This window comes from Carassius carassius, chromosome 21 (genome assembly GCF_963082965.1).
Source record: "Carassius carassius chromosome 21, fCarCar2.1, whole genome shotgun sequence".
Classification (NCBI taxonomy): domain Eukaryota; kingdom Metazoa; phylum Chordata; class Actinopteri; order Cypriniformes; family Cyprinidae; genus Carassius; species Carassius carassius.
Genome location: NC_081775.1, coordinates 32,223,090 through 32,243,655, shown reverse-complemented (window position 1 = coordinate 32,243,655; position 20,566 = coordinate 32,223,090). Strand labels below are relative to the sequence as shown.

The window sequence follows — 20,566 nt, the reverse complement described above, 5'->3', positions numbered from 1 at the left end:
ACACCACCATGTTCATAAACAAAGCTTCAAATACTTCCACTGTTCTGAGCCAGGGCTCTCCAAACTCAGTCGACATCTCATGGTTAGACATTTATTTATTATTTAGCTTTTTGCAATTAGTTAAAATATACATATTCTAACAAATAAAGGGAATTACTTCCGCTTTTGAAAGTCATTATGTATTACTAGTATACAATTAATTTCTACAAATAAATATATATTGCACACAAAATGAGAAAAGAGAGAAACTCCTATTCGCCATTTGATTAGCTATAGGAGGAAGTAGCTGAATGACAAATCATTCTGCCTCTTAACATCTCTTATTGTAAGCCATATGCAGGGCTCTCAAGTACAGTCACTCATTTCGGTCTTTTGTCACGCACTCCCGCCACACATTGTATTTCTCACGCAGAAAAACTATTTATAATATATTTAATATGCCGCAGCGCCCAAAAGTTATCTGGTCGCGCCACTCTCACTATGGAAACCGGCAGGAATCAAGCGCGTCTCCCCTGGACTGAGTTCTTAATCGAGCCTGCCACTTATCAGCCAATCAAAAAAAAAAGAAATAGGCTACACAATAGCCAATCAGAAAATAGCACTATTGTATCTGGGTAAGATTTTTTTACAGCCTGTTCACTGACAACATCTGCTCAGGACAAGTAACGTTAGTCTAGGCCTAGTCATATTTTCGTTATCACACGACATATTGTCACATTATAAATATATCTCTCTCCAATAGGCTAAATAATTTTATTAGCACTAAATTAATTAAAGTGTATTGCATAGTCGATGTTATAGGTCACTTTTAAAATCATGTCATATTTTATAATTATATAATCCTGGCCATGGATGCATTAATCATTGCATCTGTCTTTCAAAGATGTCAGGTAAAAGGCAACTAAGCATCCTTTCATTCACCCTGAGAGGAAAGCCCCCCAAAAAGAGCAGGTTACAGGATGCTGGCCCAGAGAAGGTGGCGAAAATGGTAGGAGTCCAAAAAGGCAACAAACACTTACAACAAACAACACCAGTCATAATCTCTCTCTCTCTCTCTCACAAACACTCGCACTCAAACACACACACACACAAAAATTTTATAAATGGAAATTGAATAAACACTTTGTATTTGGTTAAATTGTCAGTGTCATGTGTCAAATATTTTCTTCTTGGGGGGTGGGGGGGTGTCACTCTTGCCTGTCTTCAAAACTTGAGAGCCCTGCATATGTATAATAAAAGTAAAGGTAAGTGATAGGACGTTTTATTTTTGGATAAACATTTTACTAATAAATACAATCTCTCTTAAAATACCTTATTGGGTTATGATATTTAAAACAGTTTGGTTTGATCTAGCGCAGAACTAAAACTTTAATGAAATATTTCCCACAATTATAAAATAAATGTATTAGCTAACTCCACACTGGAGAGCTGCTTTATAACAGGAAATCAAGTTATAATTCTAGCGACACTGACTCTGTATTTTCATGTTTAAGATTGAAAAGCTATCTATCGCATAAGGACTGTTATATAAATAAACGTGACTGGACATTTCTTTACTGGAGTGGCTGGAGAACCTCAGAGTTCGTGCAAACATCCACACCGCTGTAATCAAATATGTTCTTCAGAGCTGCTTTTACATCGCGGTTAGTTTTTGTTGGGTTTATGTAGTTATTGAGAGCAAGGTGTGCAGTATATATTTGCATGTTCATCCAAGGTTCGGATCGGCTCGGTTTGCTCAAACTGAAGTGCTATCTTCTTCTTTTGAATTGAATCAGGAGAGTGTATTACAATCTTGCGCTACAGCGCCACACTGGTCAAACTGCATTATTGGAGGCTTTCACATTAGGCATACGAGATCAAACAACTAACCTTACTCAAAAACATTTGCCGACAATTTTTTTTATCGTCGACGTTGTCGATAATGTCGACTAATTGTTTCAGCCCAAGTAAGTTATACATATATATATATATATATATATATATATATATATATATATATATATATATATATATATATACTCAAGTCAATACCTTACAGAGAGTCGTGCGCTTTCACATCTCCCAACCGCTCAAAATCATCTATTAATGGTGCAGTAAACCGATTACACAATACTAGACTGCAAAACAAAAGCACCCCAAAACAGAAACTCTAAGAGAAATTAAAGACTTTGATTTAACACAAGAAAAACTTTAGTTCCCTTATCGAGTCGGTCTCTCGACATTACGTATGGGGAAATCCATTTCCTCGAAATTATGAAGTCTGATTGAATAACTATTTTGCTTGCAAATAGCCAATGGCGCCCTCGCCTTCACCTGATTGGCTGACGGCCATCAATATAGGTGACGGCGGGCGCCAAAAACCTCAGAATCTTTTTTCTTCACTTGAGTCTGGTTTGGCCGTGGATTCACGCATACAGAGCGGAAAATTGTGGAAAATTATCCCCTCTCGCGTTCCAGTGATTTTACTCTTATAATGTCTCTTTGCCGCATGTGTGGTGGGCCCATTGATTTCCCGGATGCACACGAGCAGTGTGTGCTGTGCCTGGGTCGGGCTCACGCAGAGGCGGCATTCGAAGGTTCGGGATGTGTTGCCTGTGAGGAGCTACCCATCAAGATCCTTCGTGCAAGGCTGGCCGTTACCCGCAACGGTGGCCCTGTATCTCCGCTGTGTTCTGTTTCAATAAACATGCATTACATGCCTCAGCAAAAGAGCTTTCTTCCTTCCTCTACTATTACCCGCTACATAAAGTCAAAGTCAAAGTCACCTTTATTTATATAGCGCTTTAAACAAAATACATTGCGTCAAAGCAACTGAACAACATTCATTAGGAAAACAGTGTCAATAACGCAAAATGATAGTTAAAGGCAGTTCATCATTGGATTCAGTTATGTCATCTCTGTTCAGTTAAATAGTGTCTGTGCATTTATTTGCAATCAAGTCAACGATATCGCTGTAGATGAAGTGTCCCTAACTAAGCAAGCCAGAGGCGACAGCGGCAAGGAACCGAAACTCCATCGGTGACAGAATGGAGAAAAAAACCTTGGGAGAAACCAGGCTCAGTTGGGGGGCCAGTTCTCCTCTGACCAGACGAAACCAGTAGTTCAATTCCAGGCTGCAGCAAAGTCAAATTGTGCAGAAGAATCATCTGTTTCCTGTGGTCTTGTCCTGGTGCTCCTCTGAGACAAGGTCTTTACAGGGGATCTGTATCTGGGGCTCTAGTTGTCCTGGTCTCCGCTGTCTTTCAGGGATGTAGAGGTCCTTTCTAGGTGCTGATCCAGCATCTGGTCTGGATACGTACTGGATCCGGGTGACTGCAGTGACCCTCTGATCTGGACACAGACTGGATCTGGTGGCTACGGTGACCTTGGTATAAGAGAGAAACAGACTAATATTAGCGTAGATGCCATTCTTCTAATGATGTAGCAAGTACATAGGGTGTTTTTCACAAGTTCATCAAACAACCGCAGTAAGAATTTTCATCAAGCACGGTGAGTAATGGCTTCTCCCGTCATTGTTACTTGCACCTCTTGCCACATGTACTGTTTATCTATCTCTGTCGCTGATGAGGGATTCACATGTGATAAATGCAGGGAAATAGTTAGGCTGACAGAGAAGATTTCAGAATTAGAGACACGCATCCAACTTTAATTGAGGACAGTAAGAATTTTAGGGCTCTAGATACGCTTTGGATGCGTCTAGCTCAGGGATTCCTGTACATTATTCAGTTCCGGAAACAGAGCCCCTGCAGCAGGGCAACTGGGTGATGGTGAGGCAGCGTAGTCGTGGGTCAAAACACCGCTCTTCTGTTCCGATCAAAACATTAAACCAGTTCTCCCCACTCAGTGATGCACCCACTGAGAAACCTGATGAAAGTGCTCTAGTTATTGGTGATTCTATTGTACGGAACGTGAATATAGAGACACCAGCCACCATAGTCAAATGTTTACCGGGAGCCAGAGCGCCTGACATCTTGGCAAATTTAAAAGTGCTGGCTAATGCTAAACGTAAATACAGTAAGATTGTTATTCATGCCGGCGCTAATGATGTTCGACTTCGCCAGTCGGAGATCACTAAAAATAAAATTAAAGAGGTGTGTGAACTTGCAAGCACGATGTCAGACACTGTAATATGCTCTGGTCCTGACCGTCTGCTAGCCGCCTCCCGTCACAGAGGTCAGTTAATTCTCAGCACATAGAGACTTTTTCACCAAGATATCACACTATAGAGACTGTGTCTGTTCCCCGAACTAGAAAATACAAAAAACGTCCAAACCAAGTTAAGATTAACAATTTAATTGAGGTTCAACAAATAAAAAACAGAAGCAATATGGATAAACAAACGATAAAGCTTGGCTTATTGAATATCAGATCCCTTTCTACGAAAATACTTTTTGTAAATAATATGATCACTGATCATAATATAGATGTACTGTGTTTGACAGAAACCTGGCTAAAACCTGATGATTACATTATTTTAAATGAGTCCACCCCCCAAGATTACTGTTATAAACATGAGCCACGTCTAAAAGGCAAAGGTGGAGGTGTTGCTTCAATTTATAACAACGTTTTCAGGATTTCTCAGAGGGCAGGCTTCAAGTATAACTCGTTTGAAGTAATGGTACTTCATATAACATTATCCAAAGAAACAAATGTTAATGATAAATCCCCTGTTATGTTTGTACTGGCTACTGTATACAGGCCACCAGGGCACCATACAGACTTTATTAAAGAGTTTGGTGATTTTACATCCGAGTTAGTTCTGGCTGCAGATAAAGTTCTAATAGTGTGTGATTTTAATATCCATGTTGTTAATGAAAAAGATGCATTGGGATCAGCATTTATAGACATTCTGAACTCTATTGGTGTTAGACAACACGTTTCAGGACCTACTCATTGTCGAAATCATACTCTAGATTTAATACTGTCACATGGAATTGATGTTGATGGTGTTGAAATTATTCAGCCAAGTGATGATATCTCAGATCATTATTTAGTTCTGTGCAAACTTCATATAGCCAAAATTGTAAATTCTACTTCTTGTTACAAGTATGGAAGAACCATCACTTCTAACACAAAAGACTGCTTTTTAAGTTATCTTCCTGATGTATCTAAATTCCTTAGCATATCCAAAACCTCAGAACAACTTGATGATGTAACAGAAACTATGGACTCTCTCTTTTCTAGCACTTTAAATAAAGTTGCTCCTTTACTCTTAAGGAAGGTTAAGGAAAACAGTTTGACACCATGGTATAATGAGCATACTCGCACCCTAAAGAGAGCAGCCCGAAAAATGGAGCGCAGCTGGAGGAAAACAAAACTAGAGGTATTTCGTATTGCTTGGCGGGAAAGTAACATATCCTACAGAAAAGCATTAAAAACTGCTAGATCCGATCCCTTTTCTTCTCTTTTAGAAGAAAACAAACATAACCCCAGGTATTTATTCAATACAGTGGCTAAATTAACGAAAAATAAAGCCTCAACAAGTGTTGACATTTCCCAACACCACAGCAGTAATGACTTTATGAACTACTTTACTTCTAAAATTGATTCTATTAGAGATAAAATTGCAACCATTCAGCCGTCAGCTACAGTATCACATCAGACAGTGCACTATAGACCCCCTGAGGAACAGTTCCACTCATTCTCTACTATAGGCGAGGAAGAATTGTATAAACTTGTTAAATCATCTAAACCAACAACATGTATGTTAGACCCTATACCATCTAAGCTCCTAAAAGAGGTGCTTCCAGAAGTCATAGATCCTCTTCTGACTATTATTAATTCCTCATTGTCATTAGGATATGTCCCCAAAACCTTCAAACTGGCTGTTATTAAGCCTCTCATCAAAAAACCACAACTTGACCTCAAAGAACTAGTTAATTATAGACCAATCTTGAATCTCCCTTTTCTGTCCAAGATACTAGAAAAGGTGGTATCCTCACAATTATATTCCTTCTTAGAGAAAAAGGGTATATGTGAGGATTTCCAGTCAGGATTTAGACCGTATCATAGTACTGAGACTGCTCTCCTTAGAGTTACAAATGATCTGCTCTTATCATCTGATCGTGGGTGTATCTCTCTATTAGTTTTATTGGATCTTAGTGCTGCGTTTGACACAATTGACTACAACATTCTTTTGCATAGACTTGAACACTTTGTTGGCATCAGTGGAAGTGCATTAGCATGGTTTAAATCGTACTTATATGACCGCCGTCAGTTCGTAGCAGTGAATGAAGATGTATCCTATCGATCACAAGTGCAGTATGGAGTACCTCAAGGCTCAGTACTAGGGCCGCTACTCTTCACGCTTTATATGTTACCCTTGGGAGATATCATCAGGAAACATGGTGTTAGCTTTCACTGTTATGCTGATGATACTCAGCTCTATATTTCTTCGCAGCCCGGTGAAACACACCAATTTGAAAAACTAATGGATTGCATAGTCGATATAAAAAACTGGATGAAGAGTAATTACTGCTAAATTCTGAAAAAACAGAGGTGTTAATTATAGGACCTAAAAACTCCGCTTGTAATAACCTAGAACACTGTCTAAGACTTGATGGTTGCTCTGTCAATTCTTTGTCATCAGTTAGGAACCTAGGTCAATGTCAATGTCAATGTTAATGTCACCTTTATTTATATAGCGCTTTAAACAAAATACATTGCGTCAAAGCAACTGAACAACATTCATTAGGAAAACAGTGTCAATAATGCAAAAATGATAGTTAAAGGCAGTTCATCATTGGATTCAGTTATGTCATCTCTGTTCAGTTAAATAGTGTCTGTGCATTTATTTGCAATCAAGTCAACGATATCGCTGTGTCCCCAACTAAGCAAGCCAGAGGCGACAGCGGCAAGGAACCGAAACTCCATCGGTGACAGAATGGAGAAAAAAACCTTGGGAGAAACCAGGCTCAGTTGGGGGGCCAGTTCTCCTCTGACCAGACGAAACCAGTAGTTCAATTCCAGGCTGCAGCAAAGTCAGATTGTGCAGAAGAATCATCTGTTTCCTGTGGTCTTGTCCTGGTGCTCCTCTGAGACAAGGTCTTTACAGGGGATCTGTATCCGGGGCTCTAGTTGTCAGAAGTGAAGTGAAGAAGTGAAGTGACATTCGGCCAAGTATGGTGACCCATACTCAGAATTTGTGCTCTGCATTTAACCCATCCGAAGTGCACACACACACAGAGCAGTGAACACACACACACACACTGTGAGCACACACCCGGAGCAGTGGGCAGCCATTTATGCTGCGGCGCCCGAGGAGCAGTTGGGGGTTTAACATTGACATTGACATTGACCTAGGTTCCTAACTGATGACAAAGAATTGACAGAGCAACCATCAAGTCTTAGACAGTGTTCTAGGTTATTACAAGCGGAGTTTTTAGGTCCTATAATTTAAGTGAAGAAGTGAAGTGACATTCGGCCAAGTATGGTGACCCATACTCAGAATTTGTGCTCTGCATTTAACCCATCCGAAGTGCACACACACACAGAGCAGTGAACACACACACACACACTGTGAGCACACACCCGGAGCAGTGGGCAGCCATTTATGCTGCGGCGCCCGAGGAGCAGTTGGGGGTTTAACATTGACATTGACATTGACCTAGGTTCCTAACTGATGACAAAGAATTGACAGAGCAACCATCAAGTCTTAGACAGTGTTCTAGGTTATTACAAGCGGAGTTTTTAGGTCCTATAATTAACACCTCTGTTTTTTCAGAATTTAGCAGTAATTACTCTTCATCCAGTTTTTTATATCGACTATGCAATCCATTAGTTTTTCAAATTGGTGTGTTTCACCGGGCTGCGAAGAAATATAGAGCTGAGTATCATCAGCATAACAGTGAAAGCTAACACCATGTTTCCTGATGATATCTCCCAAGGGTAACATATAAAGCGTGAAGAGTAGCGGCCCTAGTACTGAGCCTTGAGGTACTCCATACTGCACTTGTGATCGATAGGATACATCTTCATTCACTGCTACGAACTGACGGCGGTCATATAAGTACGATTTAAACCATGCTAATGCACTTCCACTGATGCCAACAAAGGTGCCTTGCTCAAGGGCACCTCAGTCATGGTATTGAGGGTGGTGAGAGAACTGTACATGCACTCCCCCCACCCACAATTCCTGCCGGCCCGGGACTCGAACCCACAACCCTTCGATTGGGAGTCCGATTCTCTAACCACCAGGCCACGACTTCCCCACCTTGGTCTCTTCGTCTTGGTCTCCGCTGTCTTTCAGGGATGTAGAGGTCCTTTCTAGGTGCTGATCCAGCATCTGGTCTGGATATGTACTGGATCCGGGTGACTGCAGTGACCCTCTGATCTGGACACAGACTGGATCTGGTGGCCACGTTGACCTCGGAACAAGAGAGAAACAGACAAATATTAGCGTAGATGCCATTCTTCTAATGATGTAGCAAGTACATAGGTTGTTATGGGAAGTGTTTCCGGTTCCGGTTTACCTAATTAATGCAGCCTAAAAATCCTTTAACGGATTTGGATATTAAAAGCATATTAGTATGTTATGTGTATGCCAGGTTAAAGAGATGGGTCTTTAATCTAGATTTAAACTGCAAGAGTGTGTCTGCCTCAATGTTAGGTAGGTTATTCCAGAGTTTGGGCGCCAAATAGGAAAAGGATCTGCCACCTGCAGTTGATTTTGATATTCTAGGTATTATCAAATTGCCTGAGTTTTGAGAATGTAGCGGACGTAGAGGATTATAATGTAAAAGGAGCTCATTCAAATACTGAGGTGCTAAACCATTCAGGGCTTTAGAAGTAATAAGCAATATTTTAAAATCTATGCGATGCTTGATAGGGAGCCAGTGCAGTGTTGACAGGACCGGGCTAATATGGTCATACTTCCTGGTTCTAGTAAGAACTCTTGCTGCTGCATTTTGGACTAGCTGTAGTTTGTTTACTAAGCGTGCAGAACAACCACCCAATAAAGCATTACAATAATCTAACCTTGAGGTCATAAATGCATGGATTAACATTTCTGCATTTGACATTGAGAGCATAGGCCGTAATTTAGATATATTTTTGAGATGGAAAAATGCAGTTTTACAAATGCTAGAAATGTGGCTTTCTAAGGAAAGATTGCGATCAAATAGCACACCTAGGTTCCTAACTGATGACGAAAAATTGACAGAGCAACCATCAAGTCTTAGACAGTGTTCTAGGTTATTACAAGCAGAGTTTTTAGGTCCTATAATTAACACCTCTGTTTTTTCAGAATTTAGCAGTAAGAAATTACTCGTCATCCAGTTTTTTATATCGACTATGCAATCCATTAGTTTTTCAAATTGGTGTGTTTCACCGGGCTGCGAAGAAATATAGAGCTGAGTATCATCAGCATAACAGTGAAAGCTAACACCATGTTTCCTGATGATATCTCCCAAGGGTAACATATAAAGCGTGAAGAGTAGCGGCCCTAGTACTGAGCCTTGAGGTACTCCATACTGCACTTGTGATCGATAGGATACATCTTCATTCACTGCTACGAACTGATGGCGGTCATATAAGTACGATTTAAACCATGCTAATGCACTTCCACTGATGCCAACAAAGTATTCAAGTCTATGCAAAAGAATGTTGTGGTCAATTGTGTCAAACGCAGCACTAAGATCCAATAAAACTAATAGAGAGATACACCCACGATCAGATGATAAGAGCAGATCATTTGAAACTCTAAGAAGAGCAGTCTCAGTACTATGATACGGTCTAAATCCTGACTGGAAATCCTCACATATACCATTTTTCTCTAAGAAGGAATATAATTGTGTGGATACCACCTTTTCTAGTATCTTGGACAGAAAAGGGAGATTCGAGATTGGTCTATAATTAACTAGTTCTTTGGGGTCAAGTTGTTTTTTTTTTGATGAGAGGCTTAATAACAGCCAGTTTGAAGGTTTTGGGGACATGTCCTAATGACAATGAGGAATTAATAATAGTCAGAAGAGGATCTATGACTTCTGGAAGCACCTCTTTCAGGAGCTTAGATGGTATAGGGTCTAACATACATGTTGTTGGTTTAGATGATTTAACAAGTTTATACAATTCTTCCTCTCCTATGGTAGAGAATGAGTGGAACTGTTCCTCAGGGGGTCTATAGTGCACTGTCTGATGTGATACTGTAGCTGACGGCTGAATGGTTGCAATTTTATCTCTAATAGTATTGATTTTAGAAGTAAAGTAGTTCATAAAGTCATTACTGCTGTGGTGTTGGGAAATGTCAACACTTGTTGAGGCTTTATTTTTCGTTAATTTAGCCACTGTATTGAATAAATACCTGGGGTTATGTTTGTTTTCTTCTAAAAGAGAATAAAAGTAATCGGATCTAGCAGTTTTTAATGCTTTTCTGTAGGATATGTTACTTTCCCGCCAAGCAATACGAAATACCTCTAGTTTTGTTTTCCTCCAGCTGCGCTCCATTTTTCGAGGCTGCTCTCTTTAGGGTGCGAGTGTGCTCATTATACCATGGTGTCAAACTGTTTTCCTTAACCTTCCTTAAGCGTAAAGGAGCAACTTTATTTAAAGTGCTAGAAAAGAGAGAGTCCATAGTTTCTGTTACATCATCAAGTTGTTCTGAGGTTTTGGATATGCTAAGGAATTTGGATACATCAGGAAGATAACTTAAAAAGCAGTCTTTTGTGTTAGAAGTGATGGTTCTTCCATACTTGTAACAAGAAGTAGAATTTACAATTTTGGCTATATGAATTTTGCAAAGAACTAAATAATGATCTGAGATATCATCACTTGGCTGAATAATTTCAACACCATCAACATCAATTCCATGTGACAGTATTAAATCTAGAGTATGATTTCGACAATGAGTAGGTCCTGAAACGTGTTGTCTAACACCAATAGAGTTCAGAATGTCTATAAATGCTGATCCCAATGCATCGTTTTCATTATCAACATGGATATTAAAATCACCAACTATTAAAACTTTATCTGCAGCCAGAACTAACTCAGATGTAAAATCACCAAACTCTTTAATAAAGTCTGTATGGTGCCCTGGTGGCCTGTATACAGTAGCCAGTACAAACATAACAGGGTTTATCATTAACATTTGTTTCTTTGGATAATGTTATATGAAGTACCATTACTTCAAACGAGTTATACTTGTAGCCTGCCCTCTGAGAAATCCTGAAAACGTTGTTATAAATTGAAGCAACACCTCCACCTTTGCCTTTTAGACGTGGCTCATGTTTATAACAGTAATCTTGGGGGGTGGACTCATTTAAAATAATGTAATCATCAGGTTTTAGCCAGGTTTCTGTCAAACAGAGTACATCTATATTATGATCAGTGATCATATTATTTACAAAAAGTGTTTTCGTAGAAAGGGATCTGATATTCAATAAGCCAAGCTTTATCATTTGTTTATCCATATTGCTTCTGTTTTTTATTTGTTGAACCTCAATTAAATTGTTAATCTTAACTTGGTTTGGACGTTTTTTGTATTTTCTAGTTCGGGGAACAGACACAGTCTCTATAGTGTGATATCTAGGTGAAAGAGTCTCTATGTGCTGAGAATTAACTGACCTCTGTGACGGGAGGCAGCTAGCAGACGGTCGGTTTAGCCAGTCTGTCTGCTTCCTGACCTGGGCCCCAGTTAGTCAAGTATAAACACTAAGACTTTTTGCCATATTTCTAGAGAGAAGAGTGGCGCCACCCCAGGAGGGATGAAGACCATCTCTTTTCAACAGGTCAGGTCTGCCCCAAAAGCTCGTCCAATTGTCTATGAAACCTATGTTATTCTGTGGGCACCACTTAGACATCCAGCCATTGAGTGATGACAATCTGCTATGCATCTCATCACCACGGTAAGCAGGGAGGGGACCAGAGCATATTACAGTGTCTGACATCGTGCTTGCAAGTTCACACACCTCTTTAATGTTATTTTTAGTGATCTCCGACTGGCGAAGTCGAACATCATTAGCGCCGGCATGAATAACAATCTTACTGTATTTACGTTTAGCATTAGCCAGCACTTTTAAATTTGCCAAGATGTCAGGCGCTCTGGCTCCCGGTAAACATTTGACTATGGTGGCTGGTGTCTCTATATTCACGTTCCGTACAATAGAATCACCAATAACTAGAGCACTTTCATCAGGTTTCTCAGTGGGTGCATCACTGAGTGGGGAGAACCTGTTTAATGTTTTGATCGGAACAAAAGAGCGGTGTTTTGACCCACGACTATGCTGCCTCACCGTCACCCAGTTGCCCTGCTGCTGGGGCTCTGTTTCCGGAACCGAACAATGTACAGGAATCCCTGAGCTAGACGCATCCAAAGCCGTATCTAGAGCCCTAACATTTTTACTGTCCTCAATTAAAGTTTGGATGCGTGTCTCTAATTCTGAAATCTTCTCTGTCAGCCTAACTATTTCCCTACATTTATCACATGTGAACGGCTCATCAGCGACAGAGATAGATAAACAGTAGGTGTGCTATTTGATCGCAATCTTTCCTTAGAAAGCCACGTTTCTAGCATTTGTAAAACCGCATTTTTCCATCTCAAAAATATATCTAAATTACAGCCTATGCTCTCAATGTCAAATGCAGAAATGTTAATCCATGCATTTATGACCTCAAGGTTAGATTTTTGTAATGCTTTATTGGGTGGTTGTTCTGCACGCTTAGTAAACAAACTACAGCTAGTCCAAAATGCAGCAGCAAGAGTTCTTACTAGAACCAGGAAGTATGACCATATTAGCCCGGTCCTGTCAACACTGCACTGGCTCCCTATCAAGCATCGTATAGATTTTAAAATATTGTTTATTACTTATAAAGCCCTGAATGGTTTTGCACCTCAGTATTTGAATGAGCTCCTTTTACATTATAATCCTCTACGTCCGCTACGTTCTCAAAACTCAGGCAATTTGATAATACCTAGAATATCAAAATCAACTGCGGGCGGCAGATCCTTTTCCTATTTGGCGCCTAAACTCTGGAATAACCTACCTAACATTGTTCGGGAGGCAGACACACTCTTGCAGTTTAAATCTAGATTAAAGACCCATCTCTTTAACCTGGCATACACATAACGTACTAAGATGCTTTTAATATCCAAATCCGTTAAAGGATTTTTAGGCTGCATTAATTAGGTAAACCGGAACCGGAAACACTTCCCATAACACCCTATGTACTTGCTACATCATTAGAAGAATGGCATCTACGCTAATATTAGTCTGTTTCTCTCTTATACCGAGGTCACCGTAGCCACCAGATCCCGTCTGTGTCCAGATCAGAGGGTCACTGCAGTCACCCGGATCCAGTATAATAAAATAATTAAAATAATGTAATCATCAGGTTTTAGCCAGGTTTCTGTCAAACAGAGTACATCTATATTATGATCAGTGATCATATTATTTACAAAAAGTGTTTTCGTAGAAAGGGATCTGATATTCAATAAGCCAAGCTTTATCATTTGTTTATCCATATTGCTTCTGTTTTTTATTTGTTCAACCTCAATTAAATTGTTAATCTTAACTTGGTTTGGACGTTTTTTGTATTTTCTAGTTCGGGGGAACAGACACAGTCTCTATAGTGTGATATCTTGGTGAAAAAGTCTCTATGTGCTGAGAATTAACTGACCTCTGTGACGGGAGGCGGCTAGCAGACGGTCAGGACCAGAGCATATTACAGTGTCTGACATCGTGCTTGCAAGTTCACACAACTGTTTAATGTTATTTTTAGTGATCTCCGACTGGCGAAGTCGAACATCATTAGCGCCGGCATGAATAACAATCTTACTGTATTTACGTTTAGGATTAGCCAGCACTTTTAAATTTGCCAAGATGTCAGGCGCTCTGGCTCCCGGTAAACATTTGACTATGGTGGCTGGTGTCTCTATATTCACGTTCCGTACAATAGAATCACCAATAACTAGAGCACTTTCATCAGGTTTCTCAGTGGGTGCATCACTGAGTGGGGAGAACCTGTTTAATGTTTTGATCGGAACAGAAGAGCGGTGTTTTGACCCACGACTACGCTGCCTCACCGTCACCCAGTTGCCCTGCTGCAGGGGCTCTGTTGCCGGAACTGAATAATGTACAGGAATCCCTGAGCTAGATGCATCCAAAGCGTATCTAGAGCCCTAAAATTCTTACTGTCCTCAATTAAAGTTTGGATGCGTGTCTCTAATTCTGAAATCTTCTCTGTCAGCCTAACTATTTCCCTGCATTTATCACATGTGAATCCCTCATCAGCGACAGAGATAGATAAACTGTACATGTGGCAAGAGGTGCAAGTAACAATGACGGGAGAAGCCATTACTCACCGTGCTTGATGAAAATTCTTACTGCGGTTGTTTGATGAACTTTTGAAAAACACCCTATGTACTTGCTACATCATTAGAAGAATGGCATCTACGCTAATATTAGTCTGTTTCTCTCTTATTCCGAGGTCACCGTAGCCACCAGATCCAGTCTGTGTCCAGATCAGAGGGTCACTGCAGTCACCCGGATCCAGTACGTATCCAGACCAGATGCTGGATCAGCACCTAGAAAGGACCTCTACATCCCTGAAAGACAGCGGAGACCAGGACAACTAGAGCCCCAGATACAGATCCCCTGTAAAGACCTTGTCTCAGAGGAGCACCAGGACAAGACCACAGGAAACAGATGATTCTTCTGCACAATCTGACTTTGCTGCAGCCTGGAATTGAACTACTGGTTTCGTCTGGTCAGAGGAGAACTGGCCCCCAACTGAGCCTGCTTTCTCCCAAGGTTTTTTTCTCCATTCTGTCACCGATGGAGTTTCGGTTCCTTGCCGCTGTCGCCTCTGGCTTGCTTAGTTGGGGACACTTCATCTACAGCGATATCGTTGACTTGATTGCAAATAAATGAACAGACACTATTTAACTGAACAGAGATGACATAACTGAATCCAATGATGAACTGCCTTTAACTATCATTTTTGCATTATTGACACTGATTTCCTAATGAATGTTGTTCAGTTGCTTTGACGCAATGTATTTTGTCTAAATCGCTATATAAATAAAGGTGACTTTGACTTTGACTTTATGGGAAGTGTTTCCGGTTCCGGTTTACCTAATTAATGCAGCCTAAAAATCCTTTAACGGATTTGGATATTAAAAGCATATTAGTATGTTATGTGTATGCCAGGTTAAAGAGATGGGTCTTTAATCTAGATTTAAACTGCAAGAGTGTGTCTGCCTCCCGAACAATGTTAGGTAGGTTATTCCAGAGTTTAGGCGCCAAATAGGAAAAGGATCTGCCGCCTGCAGTTGATTTTGATATTCTAGGTATTATCAAATTGCCTGAGTTTTGAGAACGTAGCGGACGTAGAGGATTATAATGTAAAAGGAGCTCATTCAAATACTGAGGTGCTCAACCATTCAGGGCTTTATAATTAATAAGCATTATTTTAAAATCTATACGATGTTTGATAGGGAGTCAGTGCAGTGTTGACAGAACCGGGCTAATATGGTCATACTTCCTGGTTCTAGTAAGAACTCTTGCTGCTGCATTTTGGACTAGCTGTAGTTTGTTTACTAAGCGTGCAGAACAACCACCCAATAAAGCATTACAATAATCTAACCTTGAGGTCATAAATGCATGGATTAACATTTCTGCATTTGACATTGAGAGCATAGGCCGTAATTTAGATATATTTTTGAGATGGAAAAATGCAGTTTTACAAATGCTAGAAACGTGGCTTTCTAAGGAAAGATTGCGATCAAATAGCACACCTAGGTTCCTAACTGATGACGAAGAATTGAGAGAGCAGCCATCAAGTCTTAGAAAGTGTTCTAGGTTATTACAAGCAGAGTTTTTAGGTCCTATAATTAACACCTCTGTTTTTTCAGAATTTAGCAGTAAGATATTACTCGTCATCCAGTTTTTTATATCGACTATGCATTCCATTAGTTTTTCAAATTGGTGTGTTTCACCGGGCCATGAAGAAATATAGAGCTGAGTATCATCAGCATAACAGTGAAAGCTAACACCATGTTTCCTGATGATATCTCCCAAGGGTAACATATAAAGCGTGAAGAGTAGCGGCCCTAGTACTGAGCCTTGAGGTACTCCATACTGCACTTGTGATCGATATGATACATCTTCATTCACTGCTACGAACTGATGGCGGTCATATAAGTACGATTTAAACCATGCTAATGCACTTCCACTGATGCCAACAAAGTGTTCAAGTCTATGCAAAAGAATGTTGTGGTCAATTGTGTCAAACGCAGCACTAAGATCCAATAAAACTAATAGAAAGATACACCCACGATCAGATGCTTCATTAATTAACACCCGATGTACTTGCTACATCATTAGAAGAATGGCATCTACGCTAATATTAGTCTGTTTCTCTCTTATTCCGAGGTCACCGTAGCCACCAGATCCAGTCTGTGTCCAGATCAGAGGGTCACTGCAGTCACCCGGATCCAGTACGTATCCAGACCAGATGCTGGATCAGCACCTAGAAAGGACCTCTACATCCCTGAAAGACAGCGGAGACCAGGACAACTAGAGCCCCAGATACAGATCCCCTGTAAAGACCTTGTCTCAGAGGAGCACCAGGACAAGACCACAGGAAACAGATGATTCTTCTGCACAATCTGACTTTGCTGCAGCCTGGAATTGAACTACTGGTTTCGTCTGGTCAGAGGAGAACTGGTCCCCCAACTGAGCCTGGTTTCTCCCAAGGTTTTTTTCTCCATTCTGTCACCGATGGAGTTTCGGTTCCTTGCCGCTGTCGCCTCTGGCTTGCTTAGTTGGGGACACTTCATCTACAGCGATATCGTTGACTTGATTGCAAATAAATGCACAGAAACTATTTAACTGAACAGAGATGACATCACTGAATTCAATGATGAACTGCCTTTAACTATCATTTTGCATTATTGACACACTGTTTTCCTAATGAATGTTGATCAGTTGCTTTGACGCAATGTATTTTGTTTAAAGCGCTATATAAATAAAGGTGACTTGACTAAATGTAAATCAGATCAAATGATATGATCCAGAGATGTAGCCAAACCCACAGACAGATTTACTGATGACTTCTGCTGATTAATATTATTATTCCTGATCTCTCATCTGCTCAGTGTCCTTAAAAATCACATTTTTGTTTTGTGATGTTTTGGAGCTGTGACTCTATGATGAAGACGACTGAATCCTGCTGCTTTCCGTTTGAATTCCTTTGAGAGAAAAACAGCTGTTTGTCTTATTAATGACACTGTTATTCACATTATGACACACACACACACACACACACACTCTCTCACACTCTCACACACACTCTCTCTTTCACACACACACACACACACACACACACACACACACACACACACACACACACACACACACACACACACACTCTCTCTCTCTCTCTCACACTCTCACAAACAGTGTGGATGTTTGCTCAGATCTGAACAGATAAAGACGGATCAGTGTTATCTGCTGCTGCTGAAGAGTTAATCCTGTGTGTGTGTTGTTAATGTCTTCCACCTTTCTTCCAGTTTCTGCTTCTGAGGAAGAGATAATGAATGATAAACGCAGTCGTAATGTTTTATGGCTGTTTCCACAGATATGATAGTGCTGGAGGAGCTCAAAGCCTTTGTGTGTGAATGAGGAAAGTGTTTCCCGTGACCTTTACAGCTGAGGTCAGAGACAGTGTCCCAGCATGCTCTGAGTGTAAGAGACTGGGTCTGTGTTCATGTGAGGCGATGCTCCCAGGCCTCAAGGTTACACCGTGTTGATTGTGTTGCACATTATTAATACAGCGGCCCAACGAGAGCGAGTCACTGCCATTCAGACATTAACCAACTCACGGAGGACAAGAGACAGCATCACTGCAAACACACACACACACACACACTGAAACACACACACACACACACACACACACACTGAAACACACATACACACTGAAACACACACATACTGAAACACACACACACACACACACACACACACAAACACACACACACACACACACACTGAAACACACACACACACACACACACACACTGAAACACACCCACACACACACACACTGAAACACACACACACACACACACACTGAAACACACACACACACACACACACACACACACACACACACACACTGAAACACACACACTGAAACACACACACACACACACACACACACACACACACACACACACACTGAAACACACACATACACTGAAACACACACACTGAAACACACACACACACACACACACACACACACACACACACTGCTAAACATCTCCACTCTACAGTTCTTTTCATCTGCGCACACATCTCACCTTTCACAGTTTCTGAAAGATGAAACAAAATTCTGCAAACCTTCAGTTCAGCTGCTGCCTTAGATTTCGTTTCAAAGCGTATTACACTGACTTAAAATGATTGAGCTGAATCCCACATTACTTTACAAATATCTATAAGTTAAAAGCATAAGCGTCATTTGTTAAGTGCACTTCAGGTGTTTTTCTTCATTTAGAGTTCATTCCCCTGCAGCTGTGTGTGTTCAGTCCTGGCCGTCATCCTCTGAAACATGATCTTCAGGATCTGCAGACGAGCATCAACACGATCCTCAGAAACCTCTGGAAGTCTGTTCGTTCGGATCGAGTCACAAACACACTTTATTCACACTCTTTATTACTGCATCAGAACCCACTTCACATTACTCACCTGATTCAGGCTGATTTCACGGTGCCCTTAAATGAGAGTTAACCACACACCAAACACTTGAGATCCTATTATATTTTTGTTGTTTATATAGTTATATCTCTGCTTTCAAGCACATTTTAGTTAAGTGAAGTTTTGTTAAGGTATAGTTTAGTTAAAATTTTAGTCATTTTATTGTGTTGATGCAATTTTAATTATTGTCTGTTGCATTTAAATATGTCTGTATAGTTGCTATTCATTTTTATTTACAGATGTAGTACAACAGTTAAGCAATATGAAAATAATAAATGTTTTCTTGGAGACTAGCTGAAATAACGTAAGTTGAAGTTTTTTTATTTATATATTATTTTATTTCAGTTGACAATCATTTTAAGTAGGTTTTAGTTTACTGTAAGAAGCCTGTGTTGGAGATTAATTTCTTTAAGCAAATGCACATCTGAGAAACGAACAAATCAAGAACTGATGACATGTAAGCAGAGGTGGGTAGTAACGAGTTACATTTACTTGAGTAATTTTTTGGGGTAACGAATACTTCTCGGAGTATATTTAAAGATGGGTACTTTATATTCTTACTTGAGTCAATTTTGGGGGAAAAATCTGTACTTTTACTTCGTTACTGTGGGCGACGCTCCTCTCGTTACTTTATCTTAATGCAATAAATGTTATAATGCTTCAGTTTATTCCAAACGCGCCGTCTACTTTTCTCTGGGCAATGAGCGATGCCCATTAGTGAATGATTCATTCTTTTGAGTCAATTCTGTTCAAAGGCTTGATCAAACCAATTGGCAAACGAGTGAATTGGTTCGTGAATCAGTTTGAATGAGTCGTTCAGTTCCCTGCCGCACGCGCTGAGCGTCTGAAGCGGTTCACTCGGAGTTGTAACGTTTAAGAACAGAAAGAGCGTTGAAAACGTGGCTGGAACTGCACTGAATTGAAATCTGCAAAGGCTATTATTTGCTAGCGATGGAGATCCTTATTAGATGAACACCGCGTGTGCTGTCTACTGTTTAACAGGTAATAACTTGGGCTACATTCGATTACAGTACACGATACCACTGTGACATTAGTTTGTTGTACGTGTGTGGCTTATAACAGAAGGGAGTCAAGTTGAATGCAGCTTCCAAAAGACAAAAAATAGCCGATTAAGATTTTATTAATTTTAATACAATCACACCGGTGCGAGTACGTTCAGCGAGTCATATCATCAGCTGCTAAATTCAGATCTGTGATCGCTTGCTGGCGCTGAGCCAGAGATAGATGTGTTTTTACAGCGATGCGCATTATAACCAATCACACATGATTCTGTTGAGCTTATTAAAGCATTGGCCAATCAGAGGCGTTCAGATGAGTCATCGCTAAAATGCCGGTGCTTCCTTCACTCGCTCACTGACTGAATACCTCTTTCTGGCGAATTCTCTCGCAGGAACAACAAAGTGCAGATGTGTGTACGAATCTTTAATTAAGATATTGATTTCACAGTGTTAACAGTTTCAGTGATTTTAATGGGAGTTTCTGAGAGAGATTGAAATCTAGACTGTCAGTGAAAATGATCTTTAATAATGTAAATGTTATTTGCTCTCTTTCTGAACAATGAAAGATTAGTAGCAATATTTATTTCACATTTAATATAAAGTCAGTCGTATTAAAAATATGTTATGGCATGACACCTATATCTGTTACTTAAGTAAACAGACAGGGTTTTATAATAAATTACATAAATTGGAGTAAAGGCTGATGAAATATATACATTTATACACACACACAAACATTACATACATTTTATCTATATATCTAAATAAAAATAGGCTCAGTACAGTATATATGACCCAAAGTAACTAGTAACTAACTACTTGAGTAGATTTTTTATCCGATACTCTTTTACT

General features: G+C 40.1%; 1 protein-coding gene across 1 annotated transcript in view; it reads right to left on the bottom strand.

Annotated features, from left to right (window-relative positions):
• Positions 1-20,566, bottom strand: part of LOC132098197 (spermatogenesis-associated serine-rich protein 2-like) — a 197,900-nt gene that overhangs the window by 127,287 nt on the left and 50,047 nt on the right. The gene's annotated exons all lie outside the window — the stretch shown is intronic.